Source organism: Falco cherrug, chromosome 7 (assembly GCF_023634085.1).
Source record: "Falco cherrug isolate bFalChe1 chromosome 7, bFalChe1.pri, whole genome shotgun sequence".
Taxonomy (NCBI): domain Eukaryota; kingdom Metazoa; phylum Chordata; class Aves; order Falconiformes; family Falconidae; genus Falco; species Falco cherrug.
This window is the reverse complement of record NC_073703.1, coordinates 61,645,095-61,657,552: the sequence shown is the minus strand read 5'-3', so window position 1 is coordinate 61,657,552 and position 12,458 is coordinate 61,645,095. Positions and strand designations below refer to the sequence as shown.

General features: G+C 40.2%; 1 long non-coding RNA gene across 3 annotated transcripts; it reads right to left on the bottom strand.

The window, feature by feature from the left end:
* Positions 1-3,006: 3,006 nt before the first annotated feature.
* LOC114017260 (uncharacterized) lies at positions 3,007-11,889 on the bottom strand. 3 transcript variants are annotated; one of them, XR_003562201.2, is made up of 3 exons: positions 11,504-11,889; positions 6,773-10,753; positions 3,007-6,076 (listed from the first exon to the last, which is right to left on the bottom strand). It is a non-coding gene; the product is annotated as an uncharacterized LOC114017260 (long non-coding RNA). The 3 variants fall into 3 exon arrangements; XR_003562200.2 differs by lacking the exon at positions 3,007-6,076 and having other exon boundaries at positions 6,084-8,061; positions 10,671-10,753; XR_003562202.2 differs by lacking the exon at positions 3,007-6,076 and having other exon boundaries at positions 6,084-7,054; positions 10,671-10,753.
* Between the last annotated feature and the right edge of the window lie 569 nt (positions 11,890-12,458).

The window sequence follows — 12,458 nt, the reverse complement described above, 5'->3', positions numbered from 1 at the left end:
GCAAGAGGGAGGAGACAGGGCCCATGTTCGTGTTCCTGTGGGGATGGCTGCTGGCAGGGCGAAAGGGGTTTACTGGAACTCAAAAAGTTGCAGATCAAAGCTGTGAAAGGGCTTTCAAATCTGTTCTGCTCTGCACTCTCTTATGCTTTGCTTTAAGCAAAAACTTTCACTGTGGTCAAATTATTATGCGTGTGAAGAAGCTGCCAGCATGAGGCCGCTTACAGAAGGTTTTGGCAAATCTGCTGAGTGTGAGACGTCGTGGTTGGACTCTGTCAGGTTTAGCAGTGACAGCTACACGTTGCCTACCTCCCATCTCCTCCACCTCACTGCCAGGGGCCATTGCCTCTGCACCAGCGGTGACCAGGGCAGGGGCTTGCTGCCTCAGCCGGCACGGTCCCCAGGCCAGAGTGTGGCCAAACTGCCATTGTCAGCATCTGCTCTCGCTTTCCCCTGCTACTGGGACAGAGCGATGGAAAGGCCTCGGCTGTGGTGCAGTACTTGAAGATCATTAGAGCAGACATGCGGGAGGTAAAGCGTTAAAGATTGCTGCTGTTCAATCCAACAGAGCCCATCTGTCAGAGCATTTAACATGCATTCAGTCCCAAGATGGGATGTTTCCATTACACATCAGGCAGCTTTAGTTTGATGCTATTTAGTAGGTTGTGCTTAAAATGAACTGAAAACTTGGACAGGCACCCTCTGTCAAATCTAGCTAGGCATCTAATGCATTAACACAACCAACCTGCAACTCTTCCCCCCCCCGAGCAGGACAGGGTGGGTACCACACCTTGCCCCTTCCCGTCCACAGCCTGGTGTTTCAGCTAAAGCCAATAATGAAGGTGGGCTTGTGCTAAGACACCAAGCTCTAAATGAGGGTGTCCCTCACAAATGCCTGAATCCTGCTCAGCTACCTGGCAAAAGAGGCCAACTTTTCATGACTATGGCATCTTAAACCTTTGTTGACAAAGATGACATTCAGAAGGGGATCCATCAGAGCTCTGCAGACTCTTTGCTCCTGAATGAGAGGATCTCTGTAGGGTTTAAGATGTCTTAGATTGTTCACATTGTCTTCATGCCTTTAGCTGATTCGTCTTCAGTTTTCTACAGGAGACATGGCATAAATTTGCTAAAAAGCCAATGGAAATTTTGCCTGTAGGCAAAAGGCCAACTATGAGTAATTATTGTGAAGGCACCTGTTAATGAGTGAGGTTACTTACATCCTCTTTGTTTTCATCGCTTCTCTTTGTTAAGCAGAAGGCACATCGGAAATTCTGCTGTCTGAGGATGACAGCAGATTGGGGATGTGGTTATCTGCCTCCACTTACTACACTCTCAACACTCCCTCTCACAGGCTGAGTGGGATGTCTAGAAAACCGGGAGGATGTGGTTTCTGAATTCTGAATCATGACAGTTTTCCCCCAATACTCTTATCTGTAGTAATTAAAAAATTCCATTCTAGTAGTTAGACTGTACCTGGTCTCAGGCTCTGTGGGCCTTGACACTAGCTTCTTAAATTTCAGGACTAACAACAGTAATCACATTAAGTTTTTTTAATTAACAGTTCTACTAAACTGATACTTGATCAGAGGCCAAGCTGAGTGACAGCATTTTAGAAGTCATTCTGTTACTTCCACTCCTGTTTTCATTTCTTCCCTGGGGAGCTTTAAGTCCCACACTGATTCTTTTTGTAAAACCTTGTCATGGAATCAGACACAGGCTGCACACTACAAACAGATAATATGAGTGAAGATATTCCAGCAATTTGATCTTTGCTGTTTCAACCTGCCTTAGAATGGAGGATGAATTAGATGACCTTCAGAGATCTCTTCCAGCCCTATTTTTTCCAGTCCTCACAATACCTGTGGCAACACGATGATGAAAAGGAGGTGGGTGCCTCTTGCTTCCAAAGCTTTTTTTTCCAACTGGTAACAAATTAACTACATGTGTAGTAAAAAAAGAAATTAAAATATATCCCCAAAAACCCAAAACAACCCACAAAAAACCTTAGGAGGCTTCGAGAACCTTAAGTATGTACCTCAGCATGGCTGAGCTCTATTTTAGACAGTAGAGACGTGATTAATATTTCTTCTCAGACTGGGATAGAGCACTTGGAAGGGAATTTGTGGTAGTCTGTCAGTTTTTACCCCATTTCGGCCTGGCCAGGGGTTTCAGACAGTACTTGGGTCCCTTCCCTCCTGTGCCTCAGTCACAGTAAGTGAATAAAGCATCAAGTGATTAGTGTCAATTCCTGCAGGACCCCAAGAGGTGTCTTTTGGAGATCTCTGAGCAGACTTCAGTTCTGTCTGGTGACAAGTTTATCTTGGTCCCTGATCAAGACCAAACAGGGATGCACCGCATCCCACAGATCTTGCCTAAGAGAACTTGTGCTTACAGCCTGAAATTCTGTTGTGCTAAGCACTAACTCCAGTCATATATATAGGATCAGATATTGGTGTAATACCTGATCCTTTATGTAGTTTGACACTAGAGTCAAATTCATTCATGCATTCAAGCTTCACTTGGTTTAATGATGATCTTGTCCAGTGTTTTCTCAAGTTAAAGATTAGCTGACATGTATGGACTGGTAGTTACTATAATATTAACCTTTTTCCTGGCTGCTGCTCAGCTTGTTCCTGAAATTCATCTTCAGGCTTTGAACCGCCCTTACCTTGAAAGCTGAGCAATACTAAAATGCAACACTCTCAAATACTGTCACAGCACATCTTAAACTGCCTACAGCTCATGGAAAAATATGACAAATGCCTTACTTAGAAATGCTTTGATTTAGGTATGTCATTCTATTTTGTTTCCTTAGTATGTTTCTGTAAAAACAGGTTTACGGTTTAGGATTTAATCTTCTGTGTATTCCTGACTTCAGTTATAACCTCTGTCCACATCAAAATTAGCTGGGATGTCATCTTCCCAGCAAACACCAGATTTAAAGATTATCTTTTCATCATTTTTTTTCTGTAAAGAACTAGAACATAAGCAGAAAAATAATGAAAAGAGCCTACCTTCATTTCACTGATGTGTCATGCTTAAAGTTTTCTCATCCTTTTAAAATTATTCTTAGTGTGAATTGGTTTTGCGGTATTGATTCTGGAAGGCTGTCTGTAAGCAGTTACGTTTTGTGCAATATATTAAATAGTAAAAGGGATCTGGGTGCATGCATTTATAAAAAAACTCCAATAATTATGTTATATATATAACACATATATATATACACATAAGCATAGAAATTCAATCAGTCAAGAGGTGGTTCTGGTTACAATACTGCACTTGTTTTTCAATTCTGTGTTCTCACTAGAAACATGATAATGACCCTGCAGTTGTCTTTTCCAGGCCACAACAGCATATACATTTGAAACTTACTGGGGAAAAGCACCCCATGAATTTCCATGAGTAGCTAAAAAGCTGTGTAACAAAACCAGTGAAAGATGCATTTTAACAACATGCAGAATAAAAAAAACCCCAACTTAGCAGCTTATACCTGAAGTGGATTTAAATTCAATGTCAGAACACTGTCACCTGCACTTGCTGAAATAGCGCCTTTATCTTATGTTGGTTTTAAGGAGGTTATATTTGAGCTATTGAAAAAAGAATCCCAAAATAAGAAAACCATTCTTTCCTTGAAAAGTTTCTTATTGTTCCTTGCTTCAAAAGGATCCAGGAAATGGTGGACATATATATACTGCAAATCAAAGACAAGAGCGTGATTAATAGGCTACTTGACCTTTCCCAGGGAAAGACGGCAGGGATGGCTGGAGAGGGCTGGCATGGGGAAGAGGGGCTGCACAGTGCCATGGGGCTCTCTGTAGTCGGGGCAAGAACTGCATTTATACATCTTTCCAGAACAATTTCTGAACCACGTATCTTTCAGTCTTTTATGAGTTGTCTGCTAATGCTTAAGGGTTCACCTCCATGCTGGTTTTGGGATTAATTTAACTGTAGATCTGTTCAGAAAGAGGTAGCCATATGGGTACAAGCTACAGTGATAGAGGCATTGTTAGCCTAGAATAACTGCATCCACTCTAATAGAGCATGAAGTAATTATAATTACTTTTGTAAGTGAAAAACAAAAATATGTTTAAAACATCCCTGACAGCAAAGACAACAGATGAGTGAGTTGTATTGCAAAAGCTGGTTGAGATACTTTAGTGTTAACAGTGCTAGTGTTGATACTTTAGAATAATCTGCATTATAACTTAAAAAACTGATTTGAAAAATCTGTCAATTTTCAGTCTTATTTGTGACTAGTTTGTCTTCAGATCCCTTGTCAATGTGTAGCTTTCTATATTTTCTGTATTTCTGTATGTGGCTTTAACAATATTAAAGCTGAACCTTATGAAATACATTTATCCAAAATGGTTTCTTAGAATCTTAGTTTCCCATCAATTGCTTTAGCTCACTTGGTGTTGCAGGTTGGGAGTCATCTGCCTCACTAGGGTAAAGAGAACAATTCCGATCATTTCACTTGAGGTCTCAGTTAGCACTTTTTACCACCACGAAATGCTCTAAGAATTAAAGGATGACAGAAAAATCCCTCAAATCATATTTTTAAAAGCATTTTCCAAAAGTGACTATGTTAGTAGACTTTATTGTCACCAGAAAGCCTCTGTTAATCTCACAAAGCATCTGCAATGAATAATCTTCCCCTCCCCCATTCTTATTTGCTGCCAGAAACAGCTTATAAATGCTCAGTTGAAAACTCTGCCAAATTTTGCTTTTAGGCACACTGCTGTAAATAGAGAATATTTCTGCTGATTTTGGTAGAATTACTCCAGATTTATGCAGATGCAAGTGAAAGCCAAATTTTGCCTGGGTCTTTCCTCGTCGGCTGCCACTTGGTGTCCTGGTCAGCACCAGAACTGCCGCCTCTGGTGTCAGTGGAAGGCAAGTGCTTGAGCCGAGTCTGCTCATCGTTTGACAAATTATTATAAACAGATTTGAACAAATATTTCTTCACAAAACAAACTGGTCAGCAGGCTCCAAGCTCTATTCTCCTGATGCATTTTACAGGAAATAATATCAAGTTAGCTATTATGAAACTACCCCTTCCTCACACACACATAATTGCTTCCAGCTTGCTGATTATTACCCTTTCCTTAACTGATAGAGTGAGAAGAGGAATAAAAATATCTCCATACAGTGGGCCAAATCCTCATCTGGTATAAATTGACATAGCTCCATCAAAGTCAATAAAACCATGTTGATTTACACCAGTTGAGGAGCTGATGCACTATAATTTTTTTACTTGCTTTTAAAAAATAAAACCTTATGTGATTGTGTAACCAACGTTGCAACAGAAACCAGCATTTTCTTTTGTGAAGTCAAACATGTGCCCTCCCTTTGACTTCCAAACATTTTCACTTAGATAGTCCTTCTATAGCTTTTTCCCTCACCTTCTGACAGAATGCTCCTACCACCCTTTTTACTGGGCCAGCGTCATGAGCGAGTTACAAACCAGGCTGAATGATGATCAGACACAAAATAATAATTCCATGGATTAATGAGGATAAGGAACAAAGTGATACTGCTGCTTGTTCACACAAAAGAGGAAAAAGGGCTGAGCAAAGCCAAAGATAAGAAAATTATTTCTCTACTGACATTCTCTCTGATCTCCACAACACTTTCCAGTTAGCTAACATATATTTCCAGCACCAAGCAATTGGTATTTCCTACCTAGGAATGACACTACTGTAAACTACTGTTATAGATTGTTTCTTAGGTAATCTTTAAAACAATACAATGAGACTTATTACAAGGTTTGCTAAAGTTGATAGAAACTATGTGCTCTGCTGGACAAACCCAGATTTCAGAAGTCTTTCTTCAGTCTTCGCTAAGGGCTGTCAAACACATGGTGAATTTTTTGGGAATACTCTTTGTCTCTTGTTCTGATCAAGAGCACAGAGGGATGTTCCACAGCAAACCTTTTACATCCATTGCAGGAGTTCTAGGCATTTCAGTGTGGTGTACTGACAAATAACGGTCTCGTCTTTCCCCAACCCTCATTTTTTTGACCGGCTGTTTTGATTGATTTGTATATTCAGAAATTCATGACGATTTCAATCACATCCTGAAAAACGTGAACAATTTTATTGTTAATGCTCACATAGTTTTGTACTGGTTCAGAAAAGACCTTGAAGAAAACATTTATTTATTAATTCTTGGTATTTAGCAGCCCCTAATAGCATGCTGGTCATTTTATTAAAGTTAATGGTGATATTTTCAGGATCATAGACTTTCATTTCCCATAGCTTTTTTGAATACTGCAACAGATTAAAGCGTAACAAAAAATTGCAATAGCACTCATTTCCAAATGATATTGTGCAAAATCTGGGCAAGATTAAGCTCACTTTAAAATACATACTCCATTGCTTTGAAGAACATCTTGAAAATCATTCTATGTTGTCTGGAATTCGGTTGCAAAGACTGAATCAGAATTCAGTCACACATTCTGGTCTCTCTTTTAATATACGCTTTTTAATCCACAGTCCAGTCTGAAACGCATTCAGAATTGACTGGAAAACTTTCTAAGGTAAGACTTGAAAATTTCCTTATCATATTTGGTAGGTAACACTGCACTACTTATTTTGTTTGGAAAAGATTGCTCATCTCTATTAAACTGTGAACCCTTTGGTTTTGGGATCCTGCTTTTACTGGAACCATAATTTTGGACTGCAGCCTTTATTTTGTAATGAAGGTTTGCCACCTGGTTGAATGAATGACTGAGATGTTGATGCAGAGAAATTCAGCTCAGATCCTTCATTACCTGTCTGTTTCCATGGCAAGATATGACTTGAAAACACGATCTAATCCCTGGAGAAAACAGTGGTTCCCCAAGCACCCTCTAAGCAAGTATTTATAGGCAGGCACTTTCCAGATCTGTGCAGGGGAAATTAAAATAAAACACAAGTTGGTGAACACTTTCCATTCAGTCAGGACTGAAAGAGCAGCCCTGTCTGTAAAGAAAGGTAGTGGTAGATCTTGCCAGCAGTTCTGTCACACGTAGGGTAGGACAGCCTTGCATAACATGGGCAAGAAGTGTCAAGTCCTGCTGGGGACAAACAAAAGTTATTCAAAAAGTCAGGTCTTGTTCTTCCTGGTACTGATGGGGGCAAACAAGTTGCTCCAAAATGAAACTGCACTAGAAGACAAGGAATCAGTTTTAACTAGCTAGAAAGCACAGTCTTCACAGGGCTGCAGTTCAGGCTTGCTCTGTCTCGCGAGGATGTTTCTGGGGCTGCAGGAGGCCGGCTTTCAAGCTGCCAGTTTAATAACCCAGAGCAATCAAGAGGCTGCTCTCTACAAAGCTGACCCTGTTTCCTACATGATAACAAGAGCAACAGTCACATGCCAATGTCCACACTTGTGAGGCTTGAGCTTTTCCTGGAAAAGTCACAAATTGCTCTTTGAGGAATTCGTGTCAGCTGGTATCAAGATGGATGATTTGGATGCTGTATCCACAGACCATTTGCCAGCAGGTCAGAGACTGGAGACCCGGCCAGTGTAGTGCCCCATTTTGGAGAGCGGCTTCAGCTCTGACTGCTGAAAGTCTGTCAAAGCAGAGTGCTTCTAATGCAACACTTCAAGCTCAGAGCTTGTTTCAGCAAAAAAAGCAGATCTAACCAGCTTCAGCCCAAGGTTCCTTCCTCTGAGCATAAATCATATATGGACTAGGCGTAGAAGATTTAGGTAACGTCTCAGACGTGCTTTTCTTTTTATCTACAGCAAAACTTTTATTGTATTCCAAAGCATGGCAACAAAGATTGAAAAAAAGCACGGCACTGCCTTGCCTTAAGCATGCTGAAGCTTTATGGCATCTTTAGACTGGATTCTTGGCTTTGGAGACTAGAGAAACCTGAAAGTGTACTGGATATGAAGTCAAAACAGCTTGTTACCCAACTTGCTTCCTTCCACAAAGTACTGAAATATTAAGAACACAGCCAAATAACGCTTGAATACAGCTCCCTTTGTTTGTCTTGAGTTGCATTTGTTTGTCTGAAGCCAAACTGGGTGGATAATTTTGCATTCTTTATCTTAGCAGTGAATTGTGTGGTTCTGAAATTTGAATAAGATAAGATCACAAACAAGTAAAAACATGTGTAGGCTGAAAAATCAATATGTTTCAAAGTAACAGTTGAGAAACAAATTATTTGTGTACTAATATGATGAAAACTAGGTTTAAGGATACTGCTGGGACTGATAGTATTAGTAGCAGCTAAAGCAGTATTGTAAGGAATTTGAGCTGCCTTCATAGTTAGATGTTAATCATGCCATCACCTAGAAATAAGGTACTCAAAAGGCTGGTAATGGTAAACTGCAACATTAGGGATTTTTTAAGCTTCTCAGCCTTTGCATAATAATTAGAACTTAACAACTGTAGTTCTTTTTAATCACTCATGCTGAGGTCTGCTCTTTCCATTTACCCTGAAATTTTCTAATATTTTAATTGAATTATTCAGAATAGCTACTCTCTTGCTAAGAAGTTTCTATTTTTCAGTTCAGGACTAAACGTCATTGTCACTGAAGGGTGGTAGAATTCCTACTAACTTAATCACATTCAGGCCTATACCATGCCTAACATCAGAAAGCCATTAATAACTAGCTTATACCAACCAAAGTCTGTTCTGTCAGTGATGACACATCCTAGAAATAGTTTCCTCTGAATTAAATCTACATTTCTGTACTGAGTTATTACTTGCTGGGAGTCATTCTTTTGGTAACCCTTATGCTTTGCTGAAACAAAACACTCGTTGTCCCTGAGAAACACCTGAATAAGCCATGCCTAATATGATACAATTTGAGAATAATTAAAGGCAATAACTGAAAACTGTAGGCTAGCAGCAATATAAAGATTTCCTTTGCCACCAGAATCTGACTTCTCTTATTTCAGCCCCCGCTTCACTCAGGGCATTTAGGAATGGTGTAGACTCAAAACACTTGACTTTTCAAAAATAATCCTCAGAATCTGCAGTCTCTGTGCCTGGTACATAATTCACTAGGACAGAACTAACATCTCCTGTTTAGATTTCTCTCGATATGCTGAAGTTTCCTAAGTGTTGGCTTTGTCTGCAAGCAAGCCGTATATGTACCACAAACATCTGTGCATTTATAGCACAGAATTCCCTGAATTCTCATCACCTCAGCAGCCGACTGACTTTTTTAAAAAGCTACACATGCAATAGCAGTCTCATCCTCTCTGCAGGTATTTGTTTGGTCAACAGCATTCTTTAGAGAAATGCTGTGTTGACATGAAAAGGGACAGGTTGTTGAGTTATGAGGCTGTGGAATGATTGTGGTAGGCAGGACTCGGCAGCTACGAATAGAGCTGTAAACCAAGACGGGTGTCAATTCAGTCCTTCAACAAAGCCAGAGTGACTCAAGTAGCATGTCAAGGCACACCACGCAGAAACTCCTCTGCTTAGTTCTACATAAAAGTATTAAAACAAAAAACCCCAAGGAAATAAACAAGGAAAAAAACCACTCAGAAATCAGCAGAACTACATCTTCTCATACTAACAGTGTTTAAGATGGAGTTTGGAGTACAGGCCTCAAATGAGAACATGCCAGAGGTTCCCAGTCCAGTTTCTTTGGGTTTTACAAGACAGGGTAGAAGTGCTGGTTAAGGCAGCTATGTAACTTACAAAAGGAAAATCCTCACACATGAAAGCTAAATGGCAGAGGAAAGAGAAGAAATAAAACAAGAATGACCTACTTTTTAACCTATTTAATAATGACTATAAATATTTTTATTTACACGCCCCTGAAGTTCCAACTTTTTCTTGGAAGTTTTTAAACAGCTATGAAATCACTTGTTACTTGCTAATTACAGTATAACTTTGAACAATCAATAACTAACAGCCATTCTAGAAGAAAAGCAAGCTAGCGGCTGAGCACAGATGTTAAAAGGGATGTTTATGACTGGATGATTAAGAGCAGCAGATGGAAGGGATCAGAGCTGGAAGCAAAGGTAAGGCCAGAGACAGTAAGTGGGACTGGGATGTACAGGACAGAAACGTGTTGTTTGAAAGAAGGTAAAAACTCATGTAGTAGTGCTAGGAGCCTCGCACATGTAGTATGAGAAGCCACTGTCATTTCCAAGAGAGTGGGGCTTTCTAGCCTGGAGAAGCCTGAATGAAACATTAAATCTGGCTAAATTTGGCAATTTTTGTTAGAATGTGGCCTGGTCCTGTTCCAGGAAGACCTGAGGTGCTATGAATTGATCCTGTCACTTACAGGTCAATAATTTCTAACTCTGACTTTCCAGTGCATTGCCAACTGTTAGCTACACGTCTGGGAACCTCCTGGAGTGTTGGAAGCTGTTTAGATCCCAGAGCTGGTGTCCCAGCCTTTCTGAGTTCCCAGCAGTCTTCCAAGCCCTTCTTGGTCCTCTAACCCAAGGCAGGATGAGCTGTAGCCATCTCCCTGTTTGCTGGGGCAGCAGTCTGCAACCACGTACCCTTAGGGAAGAGAATGTACTTCTGGGGAGAGGCTGCCCAGTAGAGGTGCGAGGAGGTAGACTCCTGTGAAAGGGAAAAAGGGGCCAGCACCTGGAAGAGCAGCTGGAAGGCACTTGCCTCTTGCCCAAGCCATTCAAAGGTTAGTCCTGTTGTAATAAGTCCATTTTCTACCCCATGGTAACACCATTTTGTGTGTGCTGTCAGTACCTGTGGTAGAGCTTTAAACATAATCCATTGAAGTATGTCATGTGTATACTACCAAACTGATGGCTAAAAATCCCACTTAAGAGCTGTATTCAAAACAAAAATCAAAACACAACATGGCATTAACAAAATCCAAATGGAATTCATAGATTAATACAGACACGGTCTTTATTTTCTCTACAAAGTTTAATGTGGGTCTAGCTTGAAAGGTACCATAATATGCATTACTTGTTATGAATAAGAAAACCACTTATGACAGAGTACCCAATGGCATCTGCCATTACAAGTTACTTAAAAGCATTCTTAAATACCATAAATATCCCAAGGAACTGTGACTTCTTTCTCCCCCAAAAATTTTTTGTAACATCAGAGCAAGCTAACTTTTGATGTATACCACTGCTGTAAAACTGGATATGACAGCCCAACGCTGAGCTGTGTTTCTGATTGATAAGGATGCACTTAAAGTAACACTAGCAATTTATTTTTCCTAATCATCTAAATAATTCTGGAACTAGAAATTCTAGGAAACTGTAACATGTTCAAAGATAGAAAAAACCCCAACAAGCTGAAAAGGGCAACACTAACAGAAATGTTACAAATCTAATATTTTTAAAATTGGGTGGTGAAAAGCAAAGTGAAATTCACCTTGTACAGATAACATTTATATACCACTTTCCTTGCAGAGTGTCGGAATAGGGAGTAAGCCCAATCATTTGGTGCATAATCTTTGTCTTATCTTCTCATGAGACAAAGTTCATGTGAAGCGATAAGGAAATGGAGCAAATTAGGAGAAAGTGAGTGTTGAAATAATGAAAAGAGTACTTTCAAACAGATACCTCTGTTGCCTTTTAATCTTTCAGCTGTCATGTGTTCATTGCTGTTGCTGCCTGACCTTCCAAAATATGGTACTGATGAAAATCCTTTGAAACAGGGTTTCATGCACCTGCAGAAACAGAGGACAGGATATGATACTCACTTATGCCAGTGAAGCAGCTTTACATGGGCTGAAATCAGCACCTTTCTCAGGTGTCCTGTTTCTGATCCCTTCTCAGTCAAACCTGGAAAAAGGCTAGCCCATGTTTGGAGAACCTTAGCCATCATTTCATTTTGCTAAGCCCTGCAAGTTTATGGTATCTCTAGGTAAGGCTTTTTGTTACCTACTACACTTCAAATGACTATGAACCTATTTCTGCAGTGTTTAGGCTCCTTACTGTACTGGCAACCAAACTAGTTTAGTTTGAGGGTGTGAAGTCCTTTCTTCCTCATAACTGGCATCACCTATCTCTTAGGTGCACATTGAGTGTTCCTCCCAGTAAACATCTGATTGTCATAGAAGTGGAAAATAACATTTTCTTCCTGGCTTTAGAAGTTACTATTGGAATCTTTGAATTAGTGCATCCATTGAGAGGACAAAGGGGTAGTACCAGCTCTAGTCCTTCCTCTAAAGTCTTTGTAAATAAACAGAGTAAGCAATTTCTTGTTCCCAAACCCTGTGTTTGGCCCTCAGGCCCACTCAATGCCCCAAAGGGCTCTTTCTCTCTCTTTTCTTCCTTCTCACACAGTGTGATACCCAGCCAGCCCCAGGATTCATAGCTAGTTATAAAAGGGCAAGGGTCTTACATGACTCTAGGCAACAGGAACACAAAACCAAAATTTCCGTCCCCTTGCTCTAGGCAGCTGCTAGTCAGAGAGTTGGGTTTTTGTTCTGTTTTGGTTTGGGGTTGTTTTGGGGTTTTATATTTGCTTGGTTGGTTTTTTTTTCTCGTGCCTTTGCTCTTAATTCATTCACAT